Source organism: Borostomias antarcticus (genome assembly GCF_949987555.1).
Source record: "Borostomias antarcticus genome assembly, chromosome: 7".
NCBI lineage: Eukaryota > Metazoa > Chordata > Actinopteri > Stomiiformes > Stomiidae > Borostomias > Borostomias antarcticus.
This window is the reverse complement of record NC_140240.1, coordinates 29,902,728-29,915,227: the sequence shown is the minus strand read 5'-3', so window position 1 is coordinate 29,915,227 and position 12,500 is coordinate 29,902,728. Positions and strand designations below refer to the sequence as shown.

The 12,500-nt window shown below is 48.9% G+C and overlaps 1 pseudogene across 1 annotated transcript in view; it reads right to left on the bottom strand.

Moving 5' to 3' along the window:
• Window positions 1-11,111: 11,111 nt before the first annotated feature.
• Window positions 11,112-12,500, bottom strand: part of LOC311311349 (ribonuclease H2 subunit A-like) — a 4,180-nt pseudogene continuing 2,791 nt past the window's right edge. Inside the window, exons 7-8 of the transcript XR_014631351.1 lie at window positions 12,100-12,223; window positions 11,112-11,491 (exon numbers count right to left, since the gene is read on the bottom strand). The product of XR_014631351.1 is annotated as a ribonuclease H2 subunit A-like (transcript). The remainder of the gene's footprint in view (window positions 11,492-12,099; window positions 12,224-12,500) is intronic.

The window sequence follows — 12,500 nt, the reverse complement described above, 5'->3', positions numbered from 1 at the left end:
TAACAACGAATTAAACGTGTTTTGTGTGTTGATTTGTTATTTAATGACCCGTTTGATCCACTATCAAAAACCAAAACACTGGCGAAATTGAAAATGTTTCACTAGATGGAAAAATCTACATGAAAAAGATGCTGAGTTTATTGCTCAGAGCAACTTGGCAGGAATTCTATGACTCACAGGTGGGTGCCCAACTGCCATTTCCTGATTCCTGCTAAGAACTCCATCACTGAGACATGCCTCCTCCGGTGTCTACTACGCACACACACACACACACACACACACACACACACGGTACGTCAATACCTGCCTGTGGGTAAATGCAAGCGTGATTACTGCAATAACACGCTCACGCGTGGCACTCAAGGAAATCCTTCCTTCCTTACACTGTTTCTGACAGTTCCTGCCTAAGACACGTTCTGACAAAAACAACACATTGTCAAATAACAAATTGTCGAGAAATAGGATGCCGTAGAAATTGCGTGAAATAGCTCATTAAAGTTCCATGGTAGCGTTCCCTTCATATGTGTGTGTTGTTGACACACATGCACACACACACACACACACTACTCTGGCACTTTTCTCATTAGGCACAACTCCTCATGCTATTACCGCAATCAATTCCCGGAACTGTGACGTGCAAATTGGCATGGCTGTCGTCTGTTCCTCCACAAGATGATGACACATCCCTCATGAGAGATTACACACAACTCCTCTAATGCACAAAGCCATTCCATTTGACTTCACAGACTAATAATTAGCTGAAAAAAAGAGGGTTGTTTGAAGAAAAAAAGAACTTATTTTCATTATGGTGTCCGCTCCTCACATTGGAAGCGAACGCTTGGCCATGTTCAATTTCTCTAGGAAGGCGGAGTTCTTAAGTGTAACGTGACAAGCTCGTTCGCCGAGCGAAATGGGGTGAATGTTTAATAACCCCACCGCTATGCTATGTTCATCTGAATGGGCTTTAATTCACCAACAGTGAAATTACCCTGAAGGTGTGAATACTTCTAATGTCACCGCCGAGAGCCGATAAATTCCTTTTCTACAGTCGGCCCACCATTATGTTGACCCATCGCTTGCTCGCGGTTCCTTTCTACATAAAACCAGGAAGGCTTTCTTCTAGTGCCGACCGGACCATCAAGGACTCTACGCCGGCAGATAAATAAAGAGAGAAGGGATACTCGACGCGTCCTCTGAAATGATCAGGCTCTTATCTCCGCCGCCTCGTCTGTCGGAATAGGCAGCTTGCCCAGAACGGAATATCTGACCCACCTGAGAGAAAAGATCTGTCTGTCCACACAACGGCGTGTTAGGATTAGGCTAGGATGGACCGGACCGGACCGGCTGTAGCTCAGGAGACCGCGGGGGTCGGCGGTTCGAATCCCCCGTCTCCGCGTGTCGAAGCGTCCGACTTCTCCCGACGAGCGGGCTAGCGCTTTGGCGCGGCAGCTGCCGCCATTGGTGTGCAAATGCGTGTGTGAATGGGTGAATGAGAGGCCATTGTACAGCGCTTGGGATAAAAGCGCTCTGGATAAAAGCGCTGTATAAAGTGCAGTCCATTTACCGCTCGCCAGCGGCACGGAATGGAAAAGGATAGGTGGCCTAGTGTGTTGACCTTTCACCTGACGCTCGGGCTGACGTGGAAAAGACCGACACGGTCAACGGCGCCCGAGTGACTCGCCGTTACCCGGGTGACTCGCGACCTCGTTCACCCCTGCGGTCGGCTACGCTCGGCGGAGGGCGAGCGCTATGTCGTCGGCCCTGGGCGCGACGACGATGAAGGACGCGTCGAACGCATGCCGTGGCGTCACCGCGAGGGCGTCCGGCGGCCGAAACGGGAGCATCTGGCGTCGTATGACAGCCGTGCACGCTCGTACACACACACACACACACACACACACACACAATCTGTCATGCGGTGCCTACCTACCTAACAGCTGGTCTTTGCCCCTGGCCCGGAATGACCCCATCCCTGCTCTTTCTCCGTCTCCCCCCCCTCCCTCCACACACACACACACACACACACACACACACACACACACACACACACACACACACACACACACACACACACACACACCCTCCCTGTCCAGTGAAAGTGGAGCCAGCCAGGGGCTTAATAGCCCCCATTACCAGGGCCCAGCCCACAGCTGCCGGGCCGACCCCAGCCTCCCCCCGGTGGCGTGGCCGGCAGGTCTACTCCCCCCCAGGGCAGAGAGCTGTTAGGACGCCATTACGCTCCGCTAATGGGCTTCGTGACCGCACCACCCTCCTAAGCGTTTAGACCCCCTCCGTCTGGACGGTGGATATGGATATCGACGGGGAGGAGGTTCATTTTAGGCAGGCGCACACACAAACGCGCGCACACACACACACGTACATCTGAGGAGAACTCAAAGCCTGTGGGTTGTTTGATTTTTCAAGCGCTCATATCTTGTCTCCAGTTCCTGCGTCTGTTGGCGTGTCATTATTTTTCCAAGGACACCGATTATCGAGCTGAATAAACCGATTGAACTTGTTCTATGCCCGGCATTCCGCCAAACCTCACGGGCTAGGCTACGGTACAAACACAGAATTGGATTTTGATGCATCCACACGGGTGGGATTACCTTCATCTGCAAAAGAAATTCTTCTCCGGCCGGAGAAGCTGTAAACAGTGGAGATGTGGGGCCTAATCTAAACCTAATTACCTGGCGTCGCAAGTATTCCGCGTGATGTTAGTAACGGCGGGGCTGTGACGACCACGTTCCCTTCTTTCATTTTAACGACTTCCTGTCAGCTACGCTTCAAAAGAGCCTGTTCCTCCCCGTGAGCTACACCACATAACGGTGATTCATGAACGTACCGTGTACACACACACACACACACACACACCTGATCAATACCCTCACACCGGACAGACTGTAGGCTACTCCGTCCGTCTCCTGCGTGCTTGGCAGGCGGCGGAGGCAAACGGTACCAGGAGGCCTTCCCCTGGTGTTGTTATCTATGCGGGAGCCTCATAAACCCTCCTATTAGGGGTTTCTTCTTTCTGGTTGAATAGACTGGTAGCCTAATCCTGATTTTTCGCATGTGAGGATGTGTGTTTCCTGTTGGCTGCACTCTCTCTCACACACACACACACACACACACACACTCTCTCTCTCACACACACACACACACACACACACAAAACCACACACACCCTCAGACACACACACACACATCCTGCTGGAAAGCTTTTACCAGCCTCCGTCATGCAAGAAAGTGGTCTCTAAGAGGTCGGCCTACATCATCATGCAAATTGTAATATGATATTCCATTAGTGTTCTCCGGGCAGTGGTCTGAGGCCGGAAATTGCATGCTATGGCTAGGTAAGGTAGGCTAGCCTAGACTAAGTAGCCTAATTTCATATTTCGAATAAGTGAATGACCCTGCCGCCAGTGTCTGTACCCTTTTTATGCAGATTTTACACTTCACTCCTACCTTATCCAGCAAACACGCAACGTCAGGGAGACGTTCAGATCATGTCTTAATAACGTCCGTCGGTCCAGAACCCCATTTGTTCGTCTGAACCCCTCAATATTCACACGTCTGGCTTGGACCCCTCTAAGACGTCTGTGGACGTGCAGAACGGGTTCAATATCTGAACGTCTAAAATAAACTTTCATTCTGGCTCCTATAATTGGATGTCTTTGGACGTCCTAAAAAGACGCGTGTCTTTGCTCAGTGGGTAGGTAGAAATGAAAGTACATAAAAATGTGAATGAGCTGAAAAGTTCTCACCTGTAGCCTCCGTCGTCGGATGATTCCAGAGTCGTCCATGGCGGGAAGTTGAGATTCTTTTTCAGTTGTTTTTTTGTTACAGGAGGCGCGCGAGTCGGGGCGTGACCTCGGGCGGGTCTCGTGGCCCAGTGGTCTCCGGGTGACCGGTCATGGGGCTCGCGCCCCCCCAACAACCACACTCCAACCCGCCGCGTGGCTCTGCGGCAACGGCGCGACGAACACACCGCGTCCCCACCGCCCCGCCGCCGAGCAAGCCAGGAGCGGAACGGCCCCAGGAGCGGAACGGCCCCAGGAGCGGAACGGCCCCAGGAGCGGAACGGCCCCTAGACACGCTGTTCAGATCAACTCGAGCCAAAAGCCATTCTGCCCGACTGACATTAGTAGCCCACTGAGGAACGCTGATTGAGTGTCTGAGGGTATCGCCGTAGGCTAGGCTACTATGAAGAGAGAGAGAGGGAGAGAGAGAGAGAGAGAGAGAGAGAGAGAGACAGAGAGAGACAGAGAGAGAGGACGGGTCGAATCTTTAGAAATAATTCACACACACATAAATTGGGTGAACAGTATGAAAACCACTTCGTTGGCTCAACAGCTGCAGTAGGCGATTTCAGGTGAAGGTGACGCTGTCATGCTTCAATTTATTATTTTTTTCTGATTAAAAGGATGATCTGATTGTCCACCTCTGTTGATGCCCTCGTTGGTTGGACCGTATCTCCATTCACTGTCCATTGAGAGCCACCATAATATCACCGTGAGAACCCTGTAGCCTACGCGTCCAGTCACAAACTGAACAACTATGCTACTCCTCGTGGCCTATATACACAAAATAGAAAATTAGGCTACCTATTTTCATAACTTCAAGTGTTCAACGCATCATAATTCTACCAATTCCTGGCGTGATTATCAACGCAATATTTCATTCATTTTGTGACTCGAGAGGTTGACACACCATTGCAAATATAGCCTATAGACGGGCTTTTTTACAGTATCTTTCAAGGCAGATGGAGGTAAAACGCACAGCCTACCTATGATATCCAGCCTACCTATGATATCCAGCCTACCTATGATATCCTACCTATGATATCCTAGGAGAATCCCCTCCGCGATGGGACACGTGTAGCCTTGCGTATCTCCAAACCTCCCTGGACCAAGAAGCGCGATCTGACAGCTGTTGGATGTTCCTCAGCGGGTTCCTCAGCGGGTTCCCATGGACCGAACAGAACCTATAGGCTATGTTCTCTCTCCATCTCTTAAAAGCGCGACATGTTTCGCTCGCCTTGTCGTTTTATCCCCATATATAGATTTGACCGCTTGCCTATGCGGTTGCCATAGCCTAGGGTCTATCCATGCATGCGTTCTGAGATCTTCCACGGTAGTATAATTATAACCTACTTCATGATGTTTAGCCCGGTGGAAGGGGTGTGTGTTCGCTAATATATCTATCTCCTTTCCTTTCTATCCTCCCACTTCCTACTAAACAAAACGAATTCACGTTTAACCCCTGAGCGACCGGGAGATTTTCTCTCGCCTCTACGAATGAAAAGATGTCTCTGCCTATAGACCTACCTGTATAGCCTAATTTGATCATCTTAAAAAAAAGTATATATTAATCTTTAAAATACCATAATTATATAACAAGAATATGTACATTTACTCGCATGAAGTTATTCCAAAGATGGATACATCTTTTAATTTAATAAATTATCGGATCTCGAGTCATTATTACCGAGCCACACGTGATACACACACAACACACGTGAGTGGGAAGCGACACAGCACACGCACACACACACACACACACAACACACATACACACACACATCTGGGTCTCTGGTGAAATTTGTTCTCTACATTTATTCCATTCAAGCTGTCTTCCTCCAGGGGCAGTAGTCTCATCAGGGGGGCCAGGTCCAAGTGCTCAGTCCGAGTTCTGGTCAGGGGCCGGACTGAAGAGCTTCTCCTGCAGGTTCTTACATCGGGGTTCTATGTGTAGGGAACCCAAGTGAGCACGGGGAGAACATGCAAACTCCACACAGCACGGTATAAAGCCATGCGGGAATCGAACCCAGGACCTTCCTTCTTGCTGTGGGGCAATTTGTTGTTAGAATACATTAAATCCTACCTTTCCTAAGAATCATATTTTGAACGATTCAGAGCCCACACTGACAGCGGACAAATGAACACCTGGCATGCTTTGGGCTTCCCAGAGAACACCACAGAATGTCATCTCAAACCTGGCATCTATACAAATAAAGCTTTGATTGATTGATTGATTGATTGATCTCCAGCTGTTAATGAATCCAGCTCCGTTCTCTCACTCCGCTGGTTGAACTTCAGGGGGAGGTTTCTGGGTAGTTGTTTAACAGTAGGTGACCTCGCATACATTATGGCGGTGACCTGAACACCTGTTTTTGGCCCCGGTGAGGTCACTGAATGTGGAACGTGTTGGCGAGGTGTGCGAAGTGATCATTGATGGAAAGTTCTGGTTCTTTCTGAAGCTAACGGGGGAGGACTGTGGGTGGAGAGAGAGAGAGAGGGGGACTGTGGGTGGAGAGAGAGAGAGAGAGGGGGACTGTGGGTGGAGAGAGAGAGAGAGAGAGAGAGAGAGAGAGAGAGAGAGAGAGAGAGAGAGAGAGAGGGGGACAGGGTAAAGTCCAGCAACGGTCACACAATATCGTTGGTTAGGATGGATTTCACTGTTAAACATTGTCGGGGAAAAGAAGCCCACGCACACTCACCCTCACACACTAGATGCAGGTTTCTAATGGCGGGGCAGAGGCGACAGGGGACTCGTTGTTAGTATCATTAATGGTCTCTGCCTCTCAGGCGCTTTCACCCCCCAGCAAACACGCAACGTCAGGGAGACGTTCAGATCATGTCTTAATAACGTCCGTCGGTCCTGAACCCCGTGTGTTCGTCTGCTGGACCCCTCAATATTCACACGTCTGGCTTGGACCCCTCTAAGACGTCTGTGGACGTGCAGAACGGGTTCAATATATGAACGTCTAAAAAAAACATTCATTCTGGCTCCTAATTGGATGTCATTGGACGTCCGAAAAAGACAAAAAAGACGACTTTTAGACACGTCTTTGCTCAGTGGGCCGGGGATTCACCGTCGACAGGTCGGTCTGGAGGCAGCGGTGTCGACGGTCCGTCCACCCAGAACATCCCCTCGTTCATTCTTCCGTTTCTCCCTCTCCCATTTCTCTCACGCACACTCAAATACACGGTGATTACGGAACACGCGCCCACGCACGCGCGCGCGCACAGACTGCCACAACGCGTCACCTGAGATGTCGTCGGGGAAAAAAAAAAAGAAGAAAAAAAAGGCCTACATGAAAGCAAAACGTGTCCTTAGCAGAAGATTCATATTTCAAAGGGCCGTCAATAAAAAAGGTTAGAGGAATCTAACGAGCGCAATGTTCCGTCACACCGCCCACGCTTGTCCAATATACCTCCGAAACATAACATAACACTGGTGCCCTTAAATAATAAATGGGAATAATACACTTTACATACATTTTTGGCTCATTAAAAGCTATAGTGCCATATGAAAGGCAAAGTTTGGTGAGCTGTAATAATAATAATACATCTTGATTTGTACATTATAGCACCTGTCATACAAAAAAAAGCAGTTCAAAGTGCTTTACGACAGGGAAATTACATTCATAACCGCAGCTCTAACAGAACCTGCCCAACCCATATAGCACAGTAGCCCATGTATACAAAAGAATGATGTCATTCCCTGAAAGATGTATCGGGGGAGTTAACTTCCTCAAAGCCCAAAAGCTTGAAAGCTCGCGGGGCCCTTGTAATATTCATGTCTCTGGATTCCTCTTCCCGGCCCAAATGTTCTGCTGCGGCCGTTCATCCTCGACCGCTAGAGCCACGTCAACCCTCATCACTTCAAAGGAAGCAGCTGCTTTGCCCTGGGCTGGGCTGTGTGTGTGTGTGTGTGTGTGTGTGTGTGTGTGTGTGTGTGTGTGTGTGTGTGTGTGTGTGTGGTGGGCGCCACCCTGGCGTGCAAAACAGTGCGGGTACCTAGTGATGATGACACAACTTTAATCTTGTAATCAGAGTGTTCAGAGAATCATATCATTGTGTCTCCAAAGGGAACCGGCGTTCTTTTTGTCGCTGTCCTGAACATTGTGTAGTCTGTCTATTGTGCGCTCGCTCTCCGGTTACATCTTACACACAAACACACTCCGCCTTCCACCTTCCTTCATCGTCTCCTTCCTCCCTCCTCCTCTTACTGTCTACACCTCTACCTCCCCCTCCTCCTCCTCCACCTCACCCCCCCTCTCCTCCTCCTTCCCCACCTCCTCCTTCTCCTCCCCCTCCTTCTCCACCTCACCCCCCCCTCCTCCTCCTCCCCCACCTCCCCCTCCTCCTTCTCCTCCTCCCCCTCCTTCTCCACCTCACCCCCCCTCCTCCTCCTCCTCCCCCACCTCCCCCTCCTTCTCCACCTCACCTCCCACCCCTCTCCCCCTCCTTCCTCTCCTCCTCCTTCTCCACCTCCCCCCCTCTCCTCCTCCTCCCCCTCCTTCTCCACCTCACCTCCCCCCCCTCTCCCCCTCCTTCCCCTCCTCCTCCTTCTCCACCTCACCTCCCCCCCCCCCCCCCACCCCTCCTCCTCCCCGTCGTCTTTCTCCCAGACTATCTCTCTCCAAGTCCTCATCTCGAGCATGGAAGTGGGTCACAGACTCCAGCGTTACTAAAAGCCTACGAGAGGAAAAGCCTCTAAATAAATTACCACAAGACTACAAGTCCCAGAGGTGCCCCATCATCCGGCCCTCAGACTAACGAGGGAGGAGAGAGGAAGGAGAGGGAGTTCAAGTGGAGCGGGGCGCGTCTCGATCGTCTGAAGTGGCTCCCTTCCTGATCTCCTTCCCTCGTTCTTCTGAGGAGAGACAGACGCAGTCTCCTAGTAATCTCGTAGCGCTCCAATCTATATTCAGTTCTTTCCAGATAGATCAGACATAAGAGGTCAAAGACAGCCCTGACCCATTTAGCATGATGCCGAACTGAAATCCGCACCTGAATGGGGCAGGTGCAGTTAGCCACCTGCCCGATTCATCCCCATTCGTTCGGTCCGTTCTAGCAACAGTTCCAACTGGCTCATCATCAAGTCAAGTCATCCATAACAACCCGAAAGCTGTGCAGACCTGAGTCATCCTCTCTGTCAGCTATCCTGCCTGCGTTGCCAGAAACTATTCCTCCTTCCTGACTGACAAGCCTGTCTTACTTGTGAGTGTGCGCTAACATGCTAATATTACGCTACTGTACTGACAATACACAGTTCCTTGTGTTTATGAGTCGTTTTAATCTGCTTCCATTTTAGTCCTTAAAGTTCTGTGCCAACATTCCGAATATTAATTGGATTTTCCCTATATTACTAGAAAGCACAGTTTCTCAGCTTTCAGGAAGTGTTGGAATTATTTTTTTTTACATTTTTGCCAGTGATGCGGTAGGCTTCATAGGCTGTCTGTGGTGGCTTGCCAAAACTAACGTGTATGTATTCGTTATGGTGCGAAAGCGCCACCATGTGGAGAAGCCCCGTTACTGCACGCAGACAGACGCCATCTGCCAGGGCGGGGATGAGAACGTCAGGGCCACAGGGGGCGGGGCTTGTTGATCACACATCCGAGTACGACCCAACTCCCGAGGTGAGGATGAACAGGGAAGGAAGGATGTTACCGGGTCGACCCACACCTCAGTCCAACAGCTTGGGCACATACTGGCACTTTGTGCTCTGTGGCCTAATCTTTCACCCTGAGATTGGTCTATATGCTACATGCATGGTTGTCCAATATACCCCCCCATGAACAATAGTAATAGGTTTGTAATGTAATTATATTCCAAAGACAGAAAAAAACAACAACTGCAACAAAAGAACCATTATGCATGTCAGACTCTTAAAAGCCTAATAGCATGCATGCTTGTAGTTAGCTGCATTAAAGTTAATTTAGACAATCCAATTCTCCAAATGATATCCAAGGAATGTCTTCATTTTAAATCTGATCTGCCACTAGTCTGATTTAAACTGGGTGTGTCACCGTTACATTATTGCCTCCCAGCAAGAAATCAGACCCATGGGGTCCGTCCCCCAGACCACCGCTGGCGGAGAGGCGTTCTCCCGGAGGGCGGCGAGGGTGGCGGCCCCCAGGGGCGTCTCGTCCGGGTTCGTCAGGAGCTCCATCGTCATCCTGTCGTCGTTCGCTGTGTCCACCCTGGCGATGAACTGCGGGAAGAAGATCCGCGAATCCAGGGAGAGACACGACTCCAGGGAGAGACACGACTCCAGGGAGAGACACGACTCCAGGGAGAGACACGACTCCAGGCTGAAGCCCAACGAGAGATGGCGAAGCCCCACGCATGGAGACGCCCCGGGTTTCAATAGGGGTAGCGGCCTGCTGTGTCTCTCGTTATAACATTTGTGTCTCGTTATAACATTTGTGTCTCGTTATAACATTTGTGTCTCGTTATAACATTTGTGTCTCGTTATAACATTTATGTCTCGTTATAACATTTATGTCTCGTTATAACATTTGTGTTATCAGTCTGTGTTGACTGGGGAGAAAAGCCAGCTGGGACTGTCTGGATGGACGCAGGATGTCTCAGGGAAGCCAAGTCTCTCTCAACACCCCCGGGGGGGAATGACAGAATATAATATTGGTATCTGATGTGGGCCTGGTTGCTATGTCAACAGAGGAAAATACAGAGAATGCCATGAGCTGGAGGAAGAACTCTACCAGCTGATGACTGATGATGCAATGCCAAATTTAATTTAGTATATTGTGCCAGTGGGCAATGTACACAAGGGGATATTTAGCTTGATTTGTATACACTGTAGTCATATATTTATCTATAGTTCTCAATGCAAATATTACTGATATATCAGGGAGTTGAAGGAAACCGTCTTGTGCTGTTCCTCATTAAAAGAAAATACTATACATATCTCTCGTTTGGAACTGATCCCCAAATAACCAGATATTGGTTATTATAGACTCGACTTCATGTTTTCTGCCTCCTAAGTAAAAGTCCAACACAAGTACTAGTGCTATTTCAGTGCCTGAGTAACACCTGAGGCTTAAATGTGGTATAAAGCAACACTACATAATACAGTGTGTATCAACGTTGTGGGCAGCAGTGAGATTGTCCTGGAGTAGACATATATACGTATGGCCACCAGGGGGCAGTGTTGCAATAATATCACACTGTCTCTTTGCCTACCTATAAGTGTAAATTCTGTACTGTAATAATACCGTATCTATCTCTATGGTCAAATGTGTTTGGTTTTGAATAATGGAACAAAAATAATGATAAAAGAAATACTAATATGTTTAATGTTTATTTTACATTTAAAAAAATTGTACAAATACAAAGAAGATATGATTTTATAGTCCGATTCAAGATTAGGTCAACATTGCCCAAAGCACAACAAGTCCATCTTGTGTGTTTTGCATGTGGCTGTGTTTGTGCGCAAATACTTGAGTGTGAGTGTGTGTGTGTGAGTGAGTGTGTGTGTGTGTGTGTGTGTGTGTGTGTGTGAGTGTGTGTGTGTGAGTGTGTGTTCTCAGAGTGTGTCCAGACCCTGGAGTCTCCTCTCGGTGAAGAAGCGGTGGGGTTGGCGTGCGGCGTTGTCGGCCTTACCTCGGCCGAAGTACGACAGCACGGAGGCGTTGTTCTGACGGGACGCCGCCTTCTCCCCGTCCTCCTGGTCATCGTCCCTGAGGGGGGGGGAGAGACACACACACACACACACACACACACACACACACACACACACACACAGTGAGTCCACGATGCAGACTCACCCACTTCCTCTCTCCCCAGCAAAAACGATACACTCACACACACACCACCTTTTCCTCATACTGGGACTCGTCACTGTTCATTTTGAAAAATAAACGAATCCTCCGTCATCCTCCCCTGGTCTGGGCGGTCCCTAACTCCGTTCTACACACACCCCCTCTCCATTGTTGTACATTGTTGACAACGTTGTACACATTACAGTCATTTAGCAGACGCTTTTATCCAAAGCGACTAACAATAATTGCATTTAAAGTAGGAAAAGCCAATGTACTACTACTTGCCAGAACTCACAAGTGCATCTTCCTTCTAAAACAAGAGACTAAGAGCATAATCTAGTGCTGAAGGCAAAGTGCAAGAATAGCAATCTAGAATATTGTATTGTTGTATTGCTGTAAACACCACGGGTCGGACAAAAATCAATCACCAAGTACAACGGCAATAAACAAATCCTGATTCTGATCCCCCCACTCCAGACCAACTCTCCCCCCGGTTCAAATGGTCCAGAACTTTATTGTCCCCTCACCAGTGGACGGCGACGGCCTTGCTGTCCAGCAGCGTGTGGGCGGTGCTCCAGCTGAACCGGACCAACTGCGGGTATCCGAACACGGGGTCCAGATACTTCAGCATCCACGCCTTGGTCCTGGGGTCTGGACAAATGATTCAGAATCGATTTATGAATCCCGAAATCGATCTTTTATTTAATGAATGAATGAATAAATGAAGGTATGAATAGTTCATTAATTCATTCAATGATTCATTCATTCATTCATTTTTGGAAATCAATATCGATACCCAGCCCTAGTATTGATGTGTTGCATAACTTGGCAGTCATGTAATTAAGGTTACAGCTAAAAACAACAGGTTTTAGTAACACTAACCGAATCGATATCGAATCGAATTGAATCGTGATAATCGATTCTGAAC